Source organism: Ursus arctos, unplaced genomic scaffold, assembly GCF_023065955.2.
Source record: "Ursus arctos isolate Adak ecotype North America unplaced genomic scaffold, UrsArc2.0 scaffold_37, whole genome shotgun sequence".
In the NCBI taxonomy this organism is placed as follows: Eukaryota; Metazoa; Chordata; class Mammalia; order Carnivora; family Ursidae; genus Ursus; species Ursus arctos.
This window is the reverse complement of record NW_026623053.1, coordinates 2,533,576-2,540,477: the sequence shown is the minus strand read 5'-3', so window position 1 is coordinate 2,540,477 and position 6,902 is coordinate 2,533,576. Positions and strand designations below refer to the sequence as shown.

Genomic DNA, 6,902 nt, shown 5'->3' with positions numbered 1-6,902 from the left:
GGCGCCTAGGTGGCTCAGTTGTTAAGCGTCTGCCTTTGGCTCAGGTCATGATCCCAGGGTCCTGGGATCAAGTCCCGCATGGGCCTCCCTGCTTAGCAGGGAGCCTGCTTCTCCCTCTCCCACTCCCCCTACTTGTATTCCCTCTCTCACTGTCTCTCTCTGTCAGAAAAAAAAAAAGGCTTGGTATTGGCAGTGCAGGTGGAGAAACAAATAAGTTACTGTAAGAAACAAATAAGTTACTGTATTAGATTGAAATCTGTAACATTAAAATTTATCTTTGGAGCTTCACAAAGAACAATACCATATGGTTCAAACTAATAAATACGTAGAAGCTCAGAGAGTAACAATTTACTGATAAGCATTAAAGATAAGCATATTTCTATTTTTTCCATAGATATATAAGTTTTTAAAATGGGTTTCCTATTAATTTTTTTTTTCTCAGATCTAGGGTTAGGGTTAGGATAGGTGCCTGGTATCCTGCTGTTCAGAGAACTCGCCAAAGGATTAGGGTTAGGGATCAGGGTTTCCTATTTATTTTATTTTATAACCATTTCTTTTTATTTAATGAAAATTATTCATATCTTTCATGGTATGGACTTTGATTTCAATATACAAAATTGAATGCCTCCTCAGGTGGAATTACTATTAAAAAATTAATTCTCTATTGTGGACATTTAGGTTATTTCTTTTCTTTTTTTTTTTTTTAATGATCAAGTAGATTTATTGCCAGGATGCAAGGGTGGTTCAATAGTCACAAGTCAAACATGACGCATCACATCAAAAACAGAAAAGATAAAAACCATATGATCATTTCAATAGACACAGAAAAAAACATTTGGCAAATACAAAACCAATTCATGATAAAAACACCTTCAACAAAGTAGGGTTAGAGGGAACATATCTCAGCATAATAAAAGTCATCTATGAAAAGCCCACAGTTAACATCATCCTTAGTGGGGAAAAACAGAGCCTTTCCTGTAAGGTCAGGAACAAGACAAGGATGTCCACTCTCACCACTTTTTTTTTTTTTTTTTTGAGCAAGTATGTGGCTTTCATGACTTAATTACAGAACATTTACAGGAAGTGATCCCACATAGATTAAGTCACGTGCCTTCTGAGAGAAGTCAAGGATCACTTACACACTCAGTTCAGCACTGATAAATAGAGCATAATCCATTTCTTCCTATATTGTTTTTTTAAAAAAATCGGTCTACAGTTGTGCACCCATACTCCTGCCAATGGTGTATTTATATTTGATTTTTAATCTCAATGTGGACAAATAGATTTTATTCTTATTCAGTTTTTCAAAATAAAATGTCATTAACCATTTGATGTTCAAATTGTCCCCACTTTGGCAGGTGGAAGCCTCTTCAAGCTGTTTTATGTATTGTTTTGACGTGGCATTATCTATGTATATGAATAAATGTATATATGTGTATATCTTCATGTAATCATATATGTATGTATATATCTATATGCTTGCATGCATAACCACATACATATGCATATGTATATTTGCATATATATTTTTTGTTTTTATTAATTGTAAATTTATTCTGATGTTTTTAATTTTTTTGAAGTTTTTTATAAATAATATTTTTTTATTATATTATGTTAGTCACCATACAGTACATCCCTAGTTTTTGATGTAAAGTTCCATGATTCATTACTTGCGTATATTTTTTAAATGACTATGGTGCTAATAGGTAGCCCTATAGCTTCTTTTTTAATTCTTCTATTATAACAGTAAGCAAATTTTCTTGAAGTGAGATTCTTGGTCATAAATTAAGGAAAACTAATACCCATCACCAGCCTATGGTGCACTGGGTGTTGTACGCCAAGTAATGAATTGTGGAACTTTACATCAAAAACTAGGGATGTACTGTATGGTGACCAACATAATATAATAAAAAATATTATAAAAAATAAATTAAGGAAAATTAACCTTTTTTGGTACGTATTATTGTTATTTTAAAGAATTCTGCAGCTTGTTTTATTGAAGTATTGTTGACATACAATACTATACTAGTTTTGGGTGTACAGTATAATGATTCACCAATTCTATACATTACACAGTGCTCCCCATGATAAATGCAGTTACATCTGTCACCAGATGTTATTATACTATTATTGACTATGTTCCCTATGCTGTATTTTCATTCTAATGAGTTACGTATTTTAGAACAGGAAGATTGTACCTCTTAATCCCCTTCGCGTACTTTGCCCATCCTACCACCCTCTTCCCTCTGGTAACCATTAGTTTCTTCTCTGTGTTTATGAGTCTGTTTCTGTTTTTTTAATTGTTGTTTGTCTTGCTTTTTGGATTTCACATGTAAGTGAGACCACTTGGTGTTTGGCTTTCTCTGTCTTGACTCATTTCACTTAGCACAACATCAAAGTTGTCACAAAAGGCAAGATCTTATTCTTTATTATGGTTGAGTAGTATTCCATATTCCAGTAATAGTCCATATATTCTAATAAATATATAACCCATATAATCTAATACACACACACAATGTATCTGCATCCATTCATCTATTAGTGGACACTTAGGCTGCTTCCATAGCTTGTAAATAATGCTGCAGTAAACATAGGAATGCAGATAGCTTTTCAAATAGATGTTTTTGTTTTCTTTGGGTAAATACCCAGTACTGGAATTGTTGGATCATATGGTATTTCTATTTTTAATCTTTTTTTTACATTTTAAAATCATTTTTATTGCTGTATAATTTACACAGAATAAAAGTCACTAATTTTTAGATACACAATTCAATGACTTGCCAAATATATGCAGTTATGTAACCACAAATGCAAGAAATGCATTTAAAATGTACTTGGTGGCTAATCGTTATTTGGAGAAAGTTTAAAGAATAACACAAAATCCATAATTTATAAAGGGAAATGTGGATATATTAAATCTAGGTGGTTAAATGTGGAAAAATTAAATTCTAAATAATAGAAAGCACTATTAATGACTGTATCTGATTCCTCACAGCCTCATCCATGATAAATCATCAATATTTTAGAAACTTAGACAATTCATTAGAACAAAATGGCACTCTGGCATAATCTTATTTATATTTAATTGATTACTGAGTGTTTTACTTTTCGTATGATTATGATTAATAGGCATTTTGTTTTGGTTAATAGTTTTCATGTTTTATTCATTTTAAAATTGGTATATTACATTTTTGAAATGTATTTAGAGCAATTAATTTCATATTAAAAATGCTGATCATCTGATATTTTCCACAGTGTTGTTACTTTTATTTTTATAGTGTTTCCATCTTCATATAAAAATATCAATATGCATATCTATATACACTATCTTTCTCTATCTATGTATAGCTACATATGATATGATTTTGATTTTAATGTCTTGGTTACTGTCAGCTATTTCCTCTTTGTTTTGTTAATGAAGGATGTTAAGAAAGAATTTTCCAGGGGCACCTGGGTGGCACAGCGGTTAAGCGTCTGCCTTTGGCTCAGGGCGTGATCCCGGCATTATGGGATCGAGCCCCACATAAGGCTCCTCCGCTATGAGCCTGCTTCTTCCTCTCCCACTCCCCCTGCTTGTGTTCCCTCTCTCACTTTAAAGAAAACACCTTATGGCTGTTACTGAAGATTTCTTCTTAAAATCAGACTTAGTGAAAGCTCAAATCTGTGTTTTTAAATAATAATTTTTGATAAATTCTTTCTTCATTATTTTGATTTGGTCTTTTAGGTGCACCAGGCAAAGCCAATGTATGAAGCAAATTACCCTGAAGTGTCTCAATGTGTATTCTTGGGACTTTCTACCTATAGACCAGTGCAGCACTTTCTCCTTGTTTTCTCTACAGTGTTTTACGTAACAATTGTTTGGGGAAACCTCCTTGTGGTGTTCATAGTGACCTTTGACCCTTACTTACATTCCCCCATGTACTTCTTTTTAGCCAATCTCTCATTTATTGATTTGTGTCTTTCTACCTAAATGGTTCCCAAGATGATATCTGATCTGCACTCAGGGCACAAAACCATATCCTTTCAGGGATGTGTCATCCAGATATTTGCCCTTCATGTCCTGGGTGGATCAGAGATGGTGCTGCTCGTTGCCATGGCCTGAAAGCCCCTCCACTACCTGACCATCATGAGCCCGCAGATGTGCATTTTACTTCTGTCTGGTGCTTGGGCTATTGGCTTCATTCATTCAGTGACCCAGTTAGCTTTTGTTGGCCACTTGCCTTTTTGTGGTCCTAATGAGATAGATAGCTTTTACTGTGACCTTCCTTGGTTTATCAGACTTGCCTGCGCAGACACCTACAGAATGGAATTCGTGGTTATTGCCATCAGTGGGTTCATTTCCATGGGCACCTTCTTCTTATTGCTTATGTCCTATATCTTCATCCTGGTCACTGTGTGGAAACGTTCCATACATGGTGGTTTGTCTAAGGCCTTTTCTACTCTGTCAGCTCACATCGCTGTGGTGATTTTGTTCTTTGGACCATGCATCTTTGTTTATGTGTGGCCATTTCCCACCATGTCAGTGGATAAATTTCTTACCATTTTGGACTTTATGATTACACCCATTCTGAATCCTGTTATCTACACATTGAGGAACAAGGACATGAAGATGGAAATGAAGAGGCTGCGTAGTCAACTCCCGAGTTTGAGAATGATCTAAATAACTCATGAGAAAACAAGCGGTGCCTTCTGAAAGTAATACTGTGTGCCTAAATTTTAAAGGGTTATATACTATCTTAAAACAATTAATTTTCTTTCTTCATTTCAGCAATTCAAAAATCTTAGATAGTTTATTCCATGTTAATGGCCAATAGTGTGATATTATATATATACACACATATGTATGTCTAAGACTATTTTGCATATTTTAAAATTTTACAATACTGAAAATACACATTTTGTGTGGCTTACATTTTGCATAGTCCGTAGAATCTCGGAAAGTTTTATGAATTTGAAGTCACAGTGCTGTGTTTGCAGAGCAATGACGTAAAATTTTTTTCTGTGTTACTGGGTTGGAACACATTCTCATGTAAAGAGAATGATCGGTTCTTACAACTTATTTTTGGCAAGCAAAGCAGGCTTGTTTTTAAGTTGATTCAGGTGTGCTGTTGCTTTTTTCTTTCCTTTATTACTTATGTTAACAGATACACTCTGTTGCATGAACATAATTTCTTCATAGATTAAATATTATCTGATATTCACCTATGCAGAAAACAATAAAGTGAACGAAAATAGTTAAACAGTTTTTCGTATTTGAGATCATATTAGGATCTGGTTTCTAAGAGGGAAAAGTTATATCTTCTTCCTCTCAACTTTGCTTTTAACTATACCCTTTAAATGTGTGCTGACATTAGAAGGACATGAATTAAGAAGTAGCATTCATTAAAGAGAGTAGAACTAGGATAGGATTTTGGAAATGTTAAAGAGAAGGGATTCAAATGTAGTATTACTCAACCATGGATACATGCAGTACTGAACACCACTCCATGCTCAAGCATTAAGGCTGTGCTTTTAGGCTTGCAGGCCTGACAGTTCACCAACACATAGAGTAAATCAATGCCTTTTGAAGCTTTGGTTTTTGAAATTTTATTCTTATATTGAAATGTAATTTCCTTCCTTATGTATTTCATATTGTATTTCTCATGTACAGTCTAGAAGTAGATTGAAATAGCTTCCATAATGTCTCCTCCTTTCACGTTTGAAAATAAAAATGAGCTTTGCGCAGTGGCAGTATCGTAGCCAATGAGGTTTATCCGAGGCGCGATTATTGCTAATTGAAAACTTTTCCCGAAATTAAAAATGATGATACTATTTCTTGTACCTTTAAGATAAACATTCTTTCTGAAGCTAAACATCTAAAGTCTTTCTAAGAAAAATCCCCCATTTAGAAACTTTCTTGAGGATTATACATGTATCTAAGTATGTAGGTACCTTTTTATGAGGTAACCTGAAGTGTCAGTTTAATTTCCAGTTAAAATCTGTTTCTGTTACAACCTGGGCATATGCCGATAATGATTCCAGCCATGAAGCAGAGAAAAATATATGATAGTATTCCGTCATACATGAAATGTCATTAAATCTGCAACACAAGATGTAGAAGAATATGAGAATCAGAAGTTCAAAATATCTGATTGGAAATTTCTTTGTCCCACTTCTGGATCTTGGAGAGACAGAGGGAGCTGCCTCTTTATGGGATGCAGCACCTGTGTAGCAGAGAACTGTCACAGCATAGAACTGGGAGAAATAGGAGCAGACTCTGGCTTAAATGTCAGACTCCCCCTGCTCTTATCAAGATTCTTGAATAAATATTTCTGAACCTGTTGTATGCCCTCTGGTTATTTTTTTCCAGAGACTTCAAAAAGTTTAAGGATTTTATTTTGTTTTGGGTATTTTTGTCTGAAAACTTTTTCCGGTGTTATTGCTGTTTTTCTGGTGAGATCATTTTCCAAACTTCTCATACAGCCCATCCTAGTTTATTCCTCTTTATTGATCAATACACAAATAATGAATGGGTCAATTGCAGCTTCCTTATCCATTTAGGTTGTTGCAAGTGTTGGTGATCATGAATTGAGTGTCTGTGAACATTCACAAAGTGTTTGTACGGAATAGAGACAATACAGTTGACCTTTGAACAAAGCAGGAATTCAGGGTCCTAACCCCCTACATAGCTGAAAATCCATGTGTGACTTTTGACTCTCCCAAAACTTAACAACTAATAGCCTAGTGTTGACTGGAAGCCTTACCAACAATACCATAAAATATTGATTGACATATATCTTATATATTTTGTGCATTACATACTGTATTCTTTAATAAAGTAAGCAGAACACAAGAAAATGCTATTAAGAAAATCATAAGGAAGAGAAAATACATTTACAGTAGTGTACTGTATTTTTCAAAAG

General features: G+C 34.3%; 2 pseudogenes; both read left to right on the top strand.

The window, feature by feature from the left end:
* The first annotated feature begins 3,742 nt into the window (after positions 1 to 3,742).
* On the top strand, positions 3,743 to 4,660 carry LOC125282309 (olfactory receptor 4F6-like; annotated as a pseudogene).
* A 1,053-nt stretch (positions 4,661 to 5,713) lies between these two features.
* On the top strand, positions 5,714 to 5,833 carry LOC125282315 (U4 spliceosomal RNA; annotated as a pseudogene).
* The last annotated feature ends 1,069 nt before the right edge of the window (positions 5,834 to 6,902 follow it).